The sequence below is a fragment of the Hoplias malabaricus genome, chromosome 10 (genome assembly GCF_029633855.1).
Source record: "Hoplias malabaricus isolate fHopMal1 chromosome 10, fHopMal1.hap1, whole genome shotgun sequence".
NCBI lineage: Eukaryota > Metazoa > Chordata > Actinopteri > Characiformes > Erythrinidae > Hoplias > Hoplias malabaricus.
The window spans coordinates 38,849,780-38,862,032 of record NC_089809.1 but is presented as its reverse complement, the minus strand read 5'-3'; the positions used below and the strand labels follow the sequence as shown (position 1 = coordinate 38,862,032).

Here is a 12,253-nt window from a genome sequence, read left to right as displayed (position 1 = left end):
ACCTTCATTTTTCAGTGCAGCTCACCTCCAGTCTGTTCCCTGAAAGAGATCAGAGAAATCCCACTGTTAGTGACATTGACAGGTTTGTGGAGTTGCGAAATGCTACCGGAAAAAAACGATGGACTCAACAACTCACTCGTGCTCTTCCTCGATGTCCAACATGGTGGAGAACACAGACACTAGAGAGAGAGAGAGAGAGAGAGAGAGAGAGGGTCAGAAAGAGAGAGGGCCAGAAAGAGAGAGAGAGAAAGAGAGAGAGAGAGAGAGAGAGGGTCAGAAAGAGAGAGAGAGAGAGAGAGAGAGAGAGGGGGGGGAGGGTCAGAAAGAGAGAGAGAAAGAGAGAGAGAGAGAGAGAGAGAGAGAGAGGGTCAGAAAGAGAGAGAGAGAGAGGGGGAGGGTCAGAAAGAGAGAGAGAGGGTCAGAAAGAGAGAGAGAGAGGGTCAGAAAGAGAGAGAGAGAGAGAGAGAGGGTCAGAAAGAGAGAGAGAGAGAGAGAGAGAGAGAGGGGGAGGGTCAGAAAGAGAGAGAGAGGGTCAGAAAGAGAGAGAGAGAGGGTCAGAAAGAGAGAGAGAGAGAGAGAGAGAGGGTCAGAAAGAGAGAGAGAGAGAGAGAGGGGGGGGAGGGTCAGAAAGAGAGAGAGAGGGTCAGAAAGAGAGAGAGAGAGAGAGAGGGTCAGAAAGAGAGAGAGAGAGAGAGAGAGAGAGGGGGGGGGGTCAGAAAGAGAGAGAAAGAGAGAGAGAGAGAGAGAGAGAGAGGGTCAGAAAGAGAGAGAGAGAGAGAGAGAGAGAGAGAGGGTCAGAAAGAGAGAGAGAGAGAGAGAGAGAGAGAGAGAGAGAGAGGGGGAGGGTCAGAAAGAGAGAGAGAGAGAGAGAGGGTCAGAAAGAGAGAGAGAGAGAGAGAGGGTCAGAAAGAGAGAGAGAGAGAGAGAGAGGGTCAGAAAGAGAGAGAGAGAGAGGGGGAGGGTCAGAAAGAGAGAGAGAGGGTCAGAAAGAGAGAGAGAGAGAGAGAGAGAGAGAGAGGGGGTCAGAAAGAGAGAGAGAGAGAGAGAGAGAGGGTCAGAAAGAGAGAGAGAGAGAGAGAGAGAGAGAGGGGGAGGGTCAGAAAGAGAGAGAGAGGGTCAGAAAGAGAGAGGGTCAGAGAGGGAGAGAGAGTATGAGAGAGAGAAAGAGAGAGGTCAGAATGCAGACAGTGAGTGATGAACCAAGAGAGAGAGAAATTCAGTGGATGCCTCGCCCTACCCAGAAAAATCCCTGCAGTCGTGATAGCCGTGAGAGACAAAATGACAGCGAGGGATCAAGACGTTTCAACACGGAAAACACAATAGCATTAGCACCTGCTAAAGTTATTATTAGCCCTTAATCCACAGCCGTGAGCTGATAATGACTCATTTCACAGAAGATTTGGAGACTTACCCAGAAATACACACAATGTTTGAAGAAGAATTTGAATTGACATCAGTGTAAATTTAGATATCACAGCGCTGGACCCGTGTTTATGTGAGAGCATAAAGACGAGGTTAAACTCAGCGAAACAGACACAACGAGCACGGAGAAGAAAGAGAACAGAGTGAAAACGACTAAAAACCAGAGCTTCTGCTCCTCGCTCCTCACTGCTGTGCGCTCGGGGGTCGGGGTGAACAGCGAGCGGCTCATTATCATTTAAAGGAACAGGTGCTGAAAGCGGGCGTTCTGAACAGGGCTGTTTAGACAGAGCCAAAGCAGATGAAAGTGACATCATTCACAACATGCAAATGAATTATGTAAAAGAAGTAATATTATATTAACCCTCTCTGTGAAACTAATTCTCTGCATTTAACCCATTCAGAGCAGAGAACACCCCTCACACACACACACACACACACACACTAGAGGCAGTGAGCAAACACACACCCAGCATTTGCTGATTAAGTGCTATTCTCAGAGTCACCACAGCCATGGAGGTTGAGGGAGGAGAAAGCACAGTACCTTCCCTATACCCTCCCCCATTTCCTTCCCTCATCTGGGGATTAAACCGGCAGCCTTCGTGTCTCAAGCCCACCTCCCTGACCTTCAGGCTGAGAACACCGGTGTGTACAGGATGTGCAGTAAATGTTCACAGGAAACAGATCTGTGTGTAGTTTTGTGACGTTTTTAACACCAGACGTTAAACTGGGAACGGGACCAGACTGATCTCACAGATAATCTGAGAGTTAATGAAAAGATTAAAGTTGAGATGCTGTCTGACCCATGACCAGAAATGGACAAGAGCCGAGCTTGTAATGAGTCAGAAAAGAGCAACTGTGTTATAACAACGATAACAGCAGGGATATGATCTACAGCTGGATCAAATCACTGATCCCTCAGCGCTAACATTTAAACCTGACCTCAGCCAGTCAGCATGAACAAACATACCACAGAGAGAGAGAGACAGAGAGCAAGAGAGAGTGCGAGAGAGAGTGAGTGAGAGTGCGAGAGAGAGACAGAGAGCAAGAGAGAGTGCGAGAGAGAGAGAGTAAGTGAGAGAGTGCGAGAGTGAGAGCAAGAGAGTGCGAGAGAGAGAGTAAGTGAGAGAATGCGAGCGAGAGAGTGAGAGCAAGAGAGTGCGAGAGAGAGAGTGAGTGAGTGTGAGAGAGAGAAAGAGAGACAAAGAGAGAGAGAGAGAGAGAGACAGAGAGCAAGAGAGAGTGCGAGAGAGAGAGTGAGAGCAAGAGAGAGTGCGAGAGAGAGAGTGAGAGAGTGTGAGAGAGAGAATGAGAGAGAGAGAGACAGAGAGCAAGAGAGAGTGCGAGAGAGAGTGCGAGCGAGAGAGTGAGAGCAAGAGAGTGCGAGAGAGAGAGTGAGAGCAAGAGAGAGTGCGAGAGAGAGAGTGAGAGAGAGAGTGTGAGAGAGAGAATGAGAGAGAGAGAGAAAGAGACAGAGAGAGAGAGAGACAGAGAGAGAGAGAGAGAGACAGAGAGCAAGAGAGAGAGTGAGTGAGAGAGTGTGAGAGAGAGAAAGAGAGAGACAGAGAGAGAACTAGCTAGAGACAGTAAAGCTGATCCCGTGTTGCCCATAAAATTTGGAGGACTAAATCCCTTAATATTTTATTGTCTCCAAGGTAACACTGTCACTACGACAGTTATAGGGCCATAGCATTGAAAAGAAAATCATAATATTCTGAGAATAAAGTCAGAATATGTAGAGAAACACTGTGGAGTGTTATAATATTCAGACAGAGAGACTCCCAGTCTGTGCGCCATAGAGAGAGCTGTGAAAGAAGCAGGTGAACAGAATTATTTATTATACGCCTCCATCCACACGACATGACGACGAACCCCCGACAGTGCAGCCCCTGACTGCGATGACTGCGGTGTTAGTTTACTGTACGAGTTCTTCAGATGGAGCCTCATGGGCACGCCGGAGTTCCTCTCGCTCTGGATCCATCATCTTCATCATCATTTTAATGGTCTGCTGTGAAACTACACGCCTTCGTCTGAATAAACGGGTCGTTGCAGTGATTCAGGTCAAATGCTAATAACACTGTGGTCCTGATGTGACAGAGAACTGAGGATTTATTCCTGAAATCTTTACCATGGTATGATTTCATCCACACACTGCACTCCTCAGGTACACTGCAAAGGGCTGTGTCTGTGTCATTATACGTGCAGCGAAGTATTCTGACTTTAATTTCAGAATAATTCTGTTTTTAATCTTACTGTTATTCAGACTTTATTCTCAGAATGTAATTTAAAATTTGTGGGCTTTGGAAACCACAACAACGGCAGCGGTAACGTTAAGGGTTGTTTACACATCGTGTTGTTGTTGTTGTTTAGGACTGAACACAGCTCCGTCATCAGTTCAGACAGATCAGTAGAGTTTGTTCCTTCCTTGTTGCAGCGTCCAGCTCTCGTTGGATTCTTTCGTCGGCCACCGATCCAAGGAGCGTTTGAACCTCTTCAAAAGACCACGGCGTCATTTTACGAGCTGCCGTCGTGAGTCGGATAAAAACAAACGTGATCTCTGCTGCAGCTGGAGATTTTACAGATGGAGAGTTGGTGCTGGTCGTCTGCGTTGCGTGGCGTAGAGTGACGACTCTCTCTGGACGATCAGCGCTCTGCAAGGTTTACACGCCACGGTTTAGTCCCTACTCGGCCCACACCCTTGATTTCAGAAGAGTTCAATTAAATGAACATTTACTCTGCAAATGTAGGAGGAGCCCAGGAAGAAAAATACTAAATCTTACCTAGTGTTGCTTTAAATAAAGTACAAATAAAAACGTTATTCATTTCACTTTCCCTCGTCACCTCCCTCCTGTTGGTTTGTTATGAATGGGCAGAAAACTTGTTTGTCACAAAAGCAAATGAGGAGAAGGCATTAATAAGGTATAGAAATTAAAGCATTTATGCAGAGAGAATGCTGAATAAAAGGAAGACAAAAAAAAAAGTGTTACTCAAACAAAGAAGCTGCTGGTGTTTTCTGAACATTGGGAAAACCACACAAAAAATTAATATATAAAAAAAGTTTTCCACACAGTTTTTGTTTTTTTAGACCGTTTCCACCAATTTGTGTCAACTCTGTATCTCTGTGGGTTTCTTCACAATGTTGTGGTCAGAGCATCATTCAAACAAGGGTTAACCCCAGTGTGCAGTGGTGAGTACCGACCAAAAGCTTGGCCTGTGACTCAATTCGAAGTACGTCAAGTTTGAACTGCTGTACTTGGTGGAACAAACCTGGCGAGTTGGACTGGTGAGTACACTCCCGAAGACGCTGTGGTCGTTCTGTAACTGGGAGAGTGGCGTACTGGAGTCACTGTCTACGTGGGGCAAAAGGAATAATAGCTCTGAGGTTGGTGCGAAATGCATTCTGGGATATCTCTCTCTCCAGTCTACAGAAGTCACGTCTCAGTTCGTCCTCGACATTACGACGGAGCAGGAACACACCCGGGGATTTGAACTGTACTTGGCTAGATGTGAGATGTGGACTTTTAAATGGAACAGAACTTGGGCTGAGACTGATGACGTTTCCTAAGAACCAGAGAACACAAGCACAGACAAGAACCAGCTTTAGTGTGTTCTGACCCGGTTCTATCTGACCCGGTTCTATCAGAGCAGAGTTAACTCTTTCAGTGCTGTGTGTTCTGTCCCGGTTCTATCAGAGCGGAGTTAACTCTTTCAGTGCTGTGTGTTCTGACCCGGTTCTATCAGAGCGGAGTTAACTCTTTCAGCGGTGTGTGTTCTGACCCAGGTCTATCAGAGCAGAGTTAACTCTTTCAGTGCTGTGTGTTCTGACCCGGTTCTATCAGAGCGGTGTTAACTCTTTCAGTGGTGTGTGTTCTGACCCGGTTCAATCAGAGCGGAGTTAACTCTTACAGTGGTGTGTGTTCTGACCTGGTTCTATCAAGGCGTTATTCTTTTCAGCGGTGTGAACTGTAGCAGCTCTTTTGTGGTATTGGACCAGACTCGCCTTCACTTCCTCCTTCATCAGTGAGAGTCAGGCCCAGGACCCTGTTGCTGCTCGTCCTTCCTCAGAACACTTTGGGTCGGTTCTGACCACTGCGCACCAGGAACACCTCACAGGCCTGAGATCTGGAGACGGCCCAAAACATTACAACCATCACAGTGTGGCGCTCAGATTCATCACCTCTTGGAGCTTTTAAAATTAGCTTGCACCAGGTTTCCAAAATTTTAAATAAATGGCCTTTCTGAGGAAGCTTTAATGCTTTTATATTTCATGGTTATTTCTATTAATTTTATAATTTTGAATAAATTTTTTACTCATTTCTTTACTTTTACAGCACCACATTGAGTTTTTATTCTTATTCTTTTTTAATTGTTGTTTTTTATCATTCCTTTTGTCTCCGTAAAGAGGTCTGAACTGATGCTGTGTAGGAAAGGTGCTCTATAAACTTGCCTTAAATTACTCTGGCAGAATACCATCAAATCCTTACAGCAGCGGAGAGGAGAGGATTTTTACAGCAGGAAAAGAGGGACAAACTGGCCATTAATGCCCTTCGTTTCAGAAGAAATGTTGACCCCACCGTGTCCACACAGAAGAACATGGAGCAGGTCTGACTTTAGTGGAGGAGTTAAAGCACTGGTGAGTGATTTGTTAGTCAGCGCACACAGGGAGAGGGGTTCCAGTTGAAATACACAAAGACAGATGTGCATCCTGATGTTACGACACATGTAAAGTATGAGAGGTGTGATGATGGTCCTACCTTTCGCTGTCTGGAGTGTGAGAAGGGAATGAAGGACGATGCGGAGGAGGTGCTGGTGGTCTGTACTGAAGAGGAAGTGTCTCTCTGGTCTGGACAAACTGACCCTGTGATGGACAGGGTGGACTGTGAGGATTATGGGGATTGTCTGTGAGATAGACAGACGAGCACAGATGATAATTACATCTTAACACCAGACGCTGGGGTCAAACACAGAGCATCTATCAATCAGGACACAGCCGAGCGCCACAGCAGACACTAAAAACACCCTCGCTGTGGTCAGCCGTGTGTGTGATGATTGGCAGGTGGATCGAGCCTTAATCCCTGTGTATCAACTAAAAGAAGCCCAACTATGACACACACACACCCTCTGTCTGGCTCTCACTCCTACACTGCACTGATGTTTATTATATTCTTCACACACAGGCACCCTCTGAAACGGCTGGATTTGTTGCTACCACCTTTTGAAAGTGAAAAAATGTTGGTTTCTGACCAAAGAGGGGACACAGTGCTAAGGCTCTGTCCTGATCATCATTTACAAACTGTGATTAAAGTCTGGATGTAGACCCTTTGGTTGAGTGAAATGAAATGACTCAAAGGAAATGACTCATCTCCTTCCTCTCCACAGTGGAACACAGTTCTGTTTCTCAATGAAAAGTCTGTGACCTGCTTTGGTCCAAACCCCACGAGCCCCACAGCAGTGTTCTCCCCCTGTGTAAACAGCCCCTGTTCAGAACGCCCGCTTTCAGCACCTGTTCCTTTAAGTGATAACGAGCCGCTCGCTGTTCACCCCGACCCCGAGCGCACAGCAGTGAGGAGCGAGGAGCAGAAGCTGTTTTTTAGCCGTTTTCACTCTGTTCTCTTTCTTATTTCTTCGCACTCTTTGTGTCTGTTTTGCTGCGTTTAACCTCGTCTTTGTGCTCTCACATAAACACGTATCCAGTGCTGTGATTGGACAGACTGAGACGATGGGGTGGGTCAATTCTTAAAGATATGTGTTCATTCAGTTAAAAATATCTTGTTTGTATGCGACTGAAGTGTAAGTTTTCCAAGTGTTTATTCACTCTTTGAATTACCACAGAAACTCACTTGTGACTCGAGTTTAGTTTTGTAGCACTTTCAGTCTATGTTTACTTTCATGCGGTTCCACTTTAACAATCTGAAACAGCAAAAATAGTCACACATCCACACTGATGTTCATAATGTTTTGGTCAGTCTCCAAAACTCAGGTCTATGGGGTGTTCCTGGTGGTCAGTACCGACCCGGGTGGTCAGAGGAAGGATCCTGGGCTCGAATCTCATTGATGGAAGAGGCAAGTCCATCTGGTCCCATCCCACAGTGCTGAGTTACCGCTGCTATGAGAGAACCGGGTCAGAACAGCTCGCTGTGGAAGGGCTGAGTGACCTCACTGACCCCGTTTTGTTTATGCACAACAAGGTTGCAAATTTACACAATACAAATTTAAAGCTGAATAGCAGTATTTTCTTATGAATTCATTCATCTATTACCTGCAACAGTTTCATCCTGTTAAGTGTTGTGGTGGGTCTTACCCTGAACCACAGGGGAAACATATCACACACTGAATGGGGGCATCAGTCCATCACAGGACATCACACACCTATGAACTTTTTTTTTTTGAACATCCAATCCACCAACTCCTGACAAGAATCACAACTTTCAAGTGCTTCAGTTCTCAGTATGAACTCCCTCTGCTCTACTTTGCAGACTGTTTCATGAAGTTCAGAAGGGTTTCATGAACAACCCTTCCACAGATTACCTCTAATGTAGAGGACTGAGGGCGATGTGCTTAAAATGGAGACGTTTACCTGATACACCTGAAGCTTTTTGTAAGATATAGCAACAGATACAAAATCACAAGGAAGAAGAAAATGGTATTAATTACTGTTTGCATTACCTTGCTGTATTACATTTTTAGTTTAAGTGCTATTATTGCTATTTCTCAAAAACTATCTATTGCGATACCTGTGCCCTTTTTAAACATTTTTATTGAGTGTACGTGGATGCAAAATGAATAACAATCATTCATTGTCTGTAACCCTTATCCAGTTCAGGGTCATGGTGTGTCTGGAGCCTACCCGGAATCACTTGGTGTAAGGCGGGAACACACCCTGGAGGGGGCGCCAGTGCTTCACAGGGCAACATACACTCACACACACACTTTTGAGTCTCCAATCCACCTACCAACGTGTGTTTTTGGACTGTGGGAGGAAACCGGAGCACCCGGAGGAAACCCACGCAGACACAGGGTGAACACACCACACTCCTCACAGACAGTCACCCGGAGGAAACCCACGCAGACACAGGGTGAACACACCACACTCCTCACAGACAGTCACCCAGAGGAAACCCACGCAGACACAGAGAGAACACACCACACTCCTCACAGACAGTCACCCGGAGGAAACCCACGCAGACACAGAGAGAACACACCACACTCCTCACAGACAGTCACCTGGAGGAAACCCACGCAGACACAGAGAGAACACACCACACTCCTCACAGACAGTCACCCGGAGGAAACCCACGCAGACACAGGGTGAACACACCACACTCCTCACAGACAGTCACCCAGAGGAAACCCACGCAGACACAGGGTGAACACACCACACTCCTCACAGACAGTCACCCAGAGGAAACCCACGCAGACACAGAGAGAACACACCACACTCCTCACAGACAGTCACCCGGAGGAAACCCACGCAGACACAGGGTGAACACACCACACTCCTCACAGACAGTCACCCAGAGGAAACCCACGCAGACACAGGGTGAACACACCACACTCCTCACAGACAGTCACCCAGAGGAAACCCACGCAGACACAGAGAGAACACACCACACTCCTCACAGACAGTCACCTGGAGGAAACCCACGCAGACACAGGGTGAACACACCACACTCCTCACAGACAGTCACCCGGAGGAAACCCACGCAGACACAGGGTGAACACACCACACTCCTCACAGACAGTCACCCAGAGGAAACCCACGCAGACACAGGGTGAACACACCACACTCCTCACAGACAGTCACCCAGAGGAAACCCACGCAGACACAGGGTGAACACACCACACTCCTCACAGACAGTCACCCAGAGGAAACCCACGCAGACACAGAGAGAACACACCACACTCCTCACAGACAGTCACCCGGAGGAAACCCACGCAGACACAGAGAGAACACACCACACTCCTCACAGACAGTCACCTGGAGGAAACCCACACAGACACAGGGAGAACACACCACACTCCTCACAGACAGTCACCCGGAGGAAACCCACGGAGACACAGGGTGAACACACCACACTCCTCACAGACAGTCACCCAGAGGAAACCCACGCAGACACAGGGTGAACACACCACACTCCTCACAGACAGTCACCCAGAGGAAACCCACGCAGACACAGAGAGAACACACCACACTCCTCACAGACAGTCACCCGGAGGAAACCCACGCAGACACAGGGTGAACACACCACACTCCTCACAGACAGTCACCCAGAGGAAACCCACGCAGACACAGGGTGAACACACCACACTCCTCACAGACAGTCACCCAGAGGAAACCCACGCAGACACAGAGAGAACACACCACACTCCTCACAGACAGTCACCTGGAGGAAACCCACGCAGACACAGGGTGAACACACCACACTCCTCACAGACAGTCACCCGGAGGAAACCCACGCAGACACAGGGTGAACACACCACACTCCTCACAGACAGTCACCCAGAGGTAACCCACGCAGACACAGGGTGAACACACCACACTCCTCACAGACAGTCACCCAGAGGAAACCCACGCAGACACAGGGTGAACACACCACACTCCTCACAGACAGTCACCCAGAGGAAACCCACGCAGACACAGAGAGAACACACCACACTCCTCACAGACAGTCACCCGGAGGAAACCCACGCAGACACAGAGAGAACACACCACACTCCTCACAGACAGTCACCTGGAGGAAACCCACACAGACACAGGGAGAACACACCACACTCCTCACAGACAGTCACCCGGAGGAAACCCACGGAGACACAGGGTGAACACACCACACTCCTCACAGACAGTCACCCAGAGGAAATCCACGCAGACACAGGGAAAACACACCACACTCCTCACAGACAGTCACCCGGAGGAAACCCACACAGACACAGGGAGAACACACCACACTCCTCACAGACTGTCACCCGGAGGAAACCCACACAGACACAGGGAAAACACACCACACTCCTCACAGACAGTCACCCAGAGGAAACCCACGCAGACACAGGGAGAACACACCACACTCCTCACAGACAGTCACCCGGAGGAAACCCACACAGACACAGGGAGAACACACCACACTCCTCACAGTCACCCGGAGGAAATCCACGCAGACACAGGGAGAACACACCACACTCCTCACAGACAGTCACCCGGAGGAAACCCACGCAGACACAGGGAAAACACACCACACTCCTCACAGACAGTCACCCAGAGGAAACCCACGCAGACACAGGGAGAACACACCACACTCCTCACAGACAGTCACCCGGAGGAAACCCACACAGACACAGGGAGAACACACCACACTCCTCACAGACAGTCACCCGGAGGAAACCCACACAGACACAGGGAGAACACACCACACTCCTCACAGTCACCCGGAGGAAATCCACGCAGACACAGGGAGAACACACCACACTCCTCACAGACAGTCACCCGGAGGAAACCCACACAGACACAGGGAAAACACACCACACTCCTCACAGACAGTCACCCGGAGGAAACCCACACAGACACAGGGAGAACACACAACTCACCTTTGGTTTCCAGCTTCAGAGACTTTTAACAGATGCTATGCTTTGAGAGTAGTGTCCATCTGGTTCATCTCCAATGTTTGCAATCCATTCATTCCTCCTCCTGTATAACGCTGGCATTGGCAGCAACACAACTCCAAACCATGAAACTTTCACCCCAATGCTTTGTAGTTTGCACAATTATTACGAAATGGTCGCTTTTCCCTAACTGTGACCATAAGAGTTAGATCTCTGACTTCATCAGTCCACAGGGCGGTGTCCGAATCTCCTGTGGCCTATCAAGATTGTCTGTAGGTCACAGCATTTCATTTAGACCCCAGAACTATGGAATCAGATTTGTGCCAAAAAGAATCGCACAAAAAAAATCCACCTCAAACATAAAACTTAAAACTTGCAAATAAAATATCCAGTTCTGACGTTTGTGATCCATGACTCTTGCGCGTGGGCTCTCTCTGTTTTATGCGCCTGATTCCGGAGTTTTTTGCGAGCAGCTTTGGCACAAACCTCTCGTGTGGGCGTGTTTTTTTAGGGGTGTCTTCCCATTGGCTAAGGAATTTTTAAGCGACAACTCAGTGTCCAGGGTATTTTGGGCTGCACATGCGTACTCCACATTGCAGCTCCAATTATCAATAATGATAATAATAAGTATTATTGATATTAATAAACAAAAACAGGTGAAGTGACAAAAAATGTAAAATGTTCTAATAGTACGCAGTTTAAGCAAAAAAAGTGCTATATGTTTAAATATTAGGAAAGGGGAAATTATATGAGCGGTATTTAGCACCGTTCATATGAGTGATACTCGGCACACACAGAGTCCCAAAGCCAAATAACACACGCTTGCTGCAGTTGAGTTGTGAACGTCAGTGCACTTAGTTGTGACTCAAAAACTTGTTAGCCAATGGAAAGGCACCCCTGAGAAAGCCCGCCCAGGCGAGAGGTTTGTGCCAAAAATGGTAGCAAAACTCTGGGATCAGACGCATGTAACTCTGAGTTCTCTCGCACAGAATTCGTGCAGCTCCCACGCAAAACTCAGAACTCGCGCACAAAACTGAGAGCGCTCACGCGCAAAAGTCATGGAGAACAAACAAGAACCGGATATTTTGTTTGCAAGTTATAAGTTTTATGTTTGAGATGATATTGTTTGTGCGATTTTTTTTGGCACAAATCTGATTCCATACAGAACTGTGTTCCCTGGTGGAAAAGGGGTAGGTCTGCTTTAACATGCGTTGTTAAATTTTGTATCAGTAAAAGTGTG

At 47.7% G+C, this 12,253-nt stretch overlaps 1 long non-coding RNA gene across 1 annotated transcript; it reads right to left on the bottom strand.

Moving 5' to 3' along the window:
* Positions 1-135: 135 nt before the first annotated feature.
* LOC136708450 (uncharacterized) lies at positions 136-11,411 on the bottom strand. The gene is made up of 3 exons (XR_010804350.1): positions 10,999-11,411; positions 6,174-6,318; positions 136-179 (listed from the first exon to the last, which is right to left on the bottom strand). It is a non-coding gene; the product is annotated as an uncharacterized lncRNA (long non-coding RNA).
* Positions 11,412-12,253: the final 842 nt, after the last annotated feature.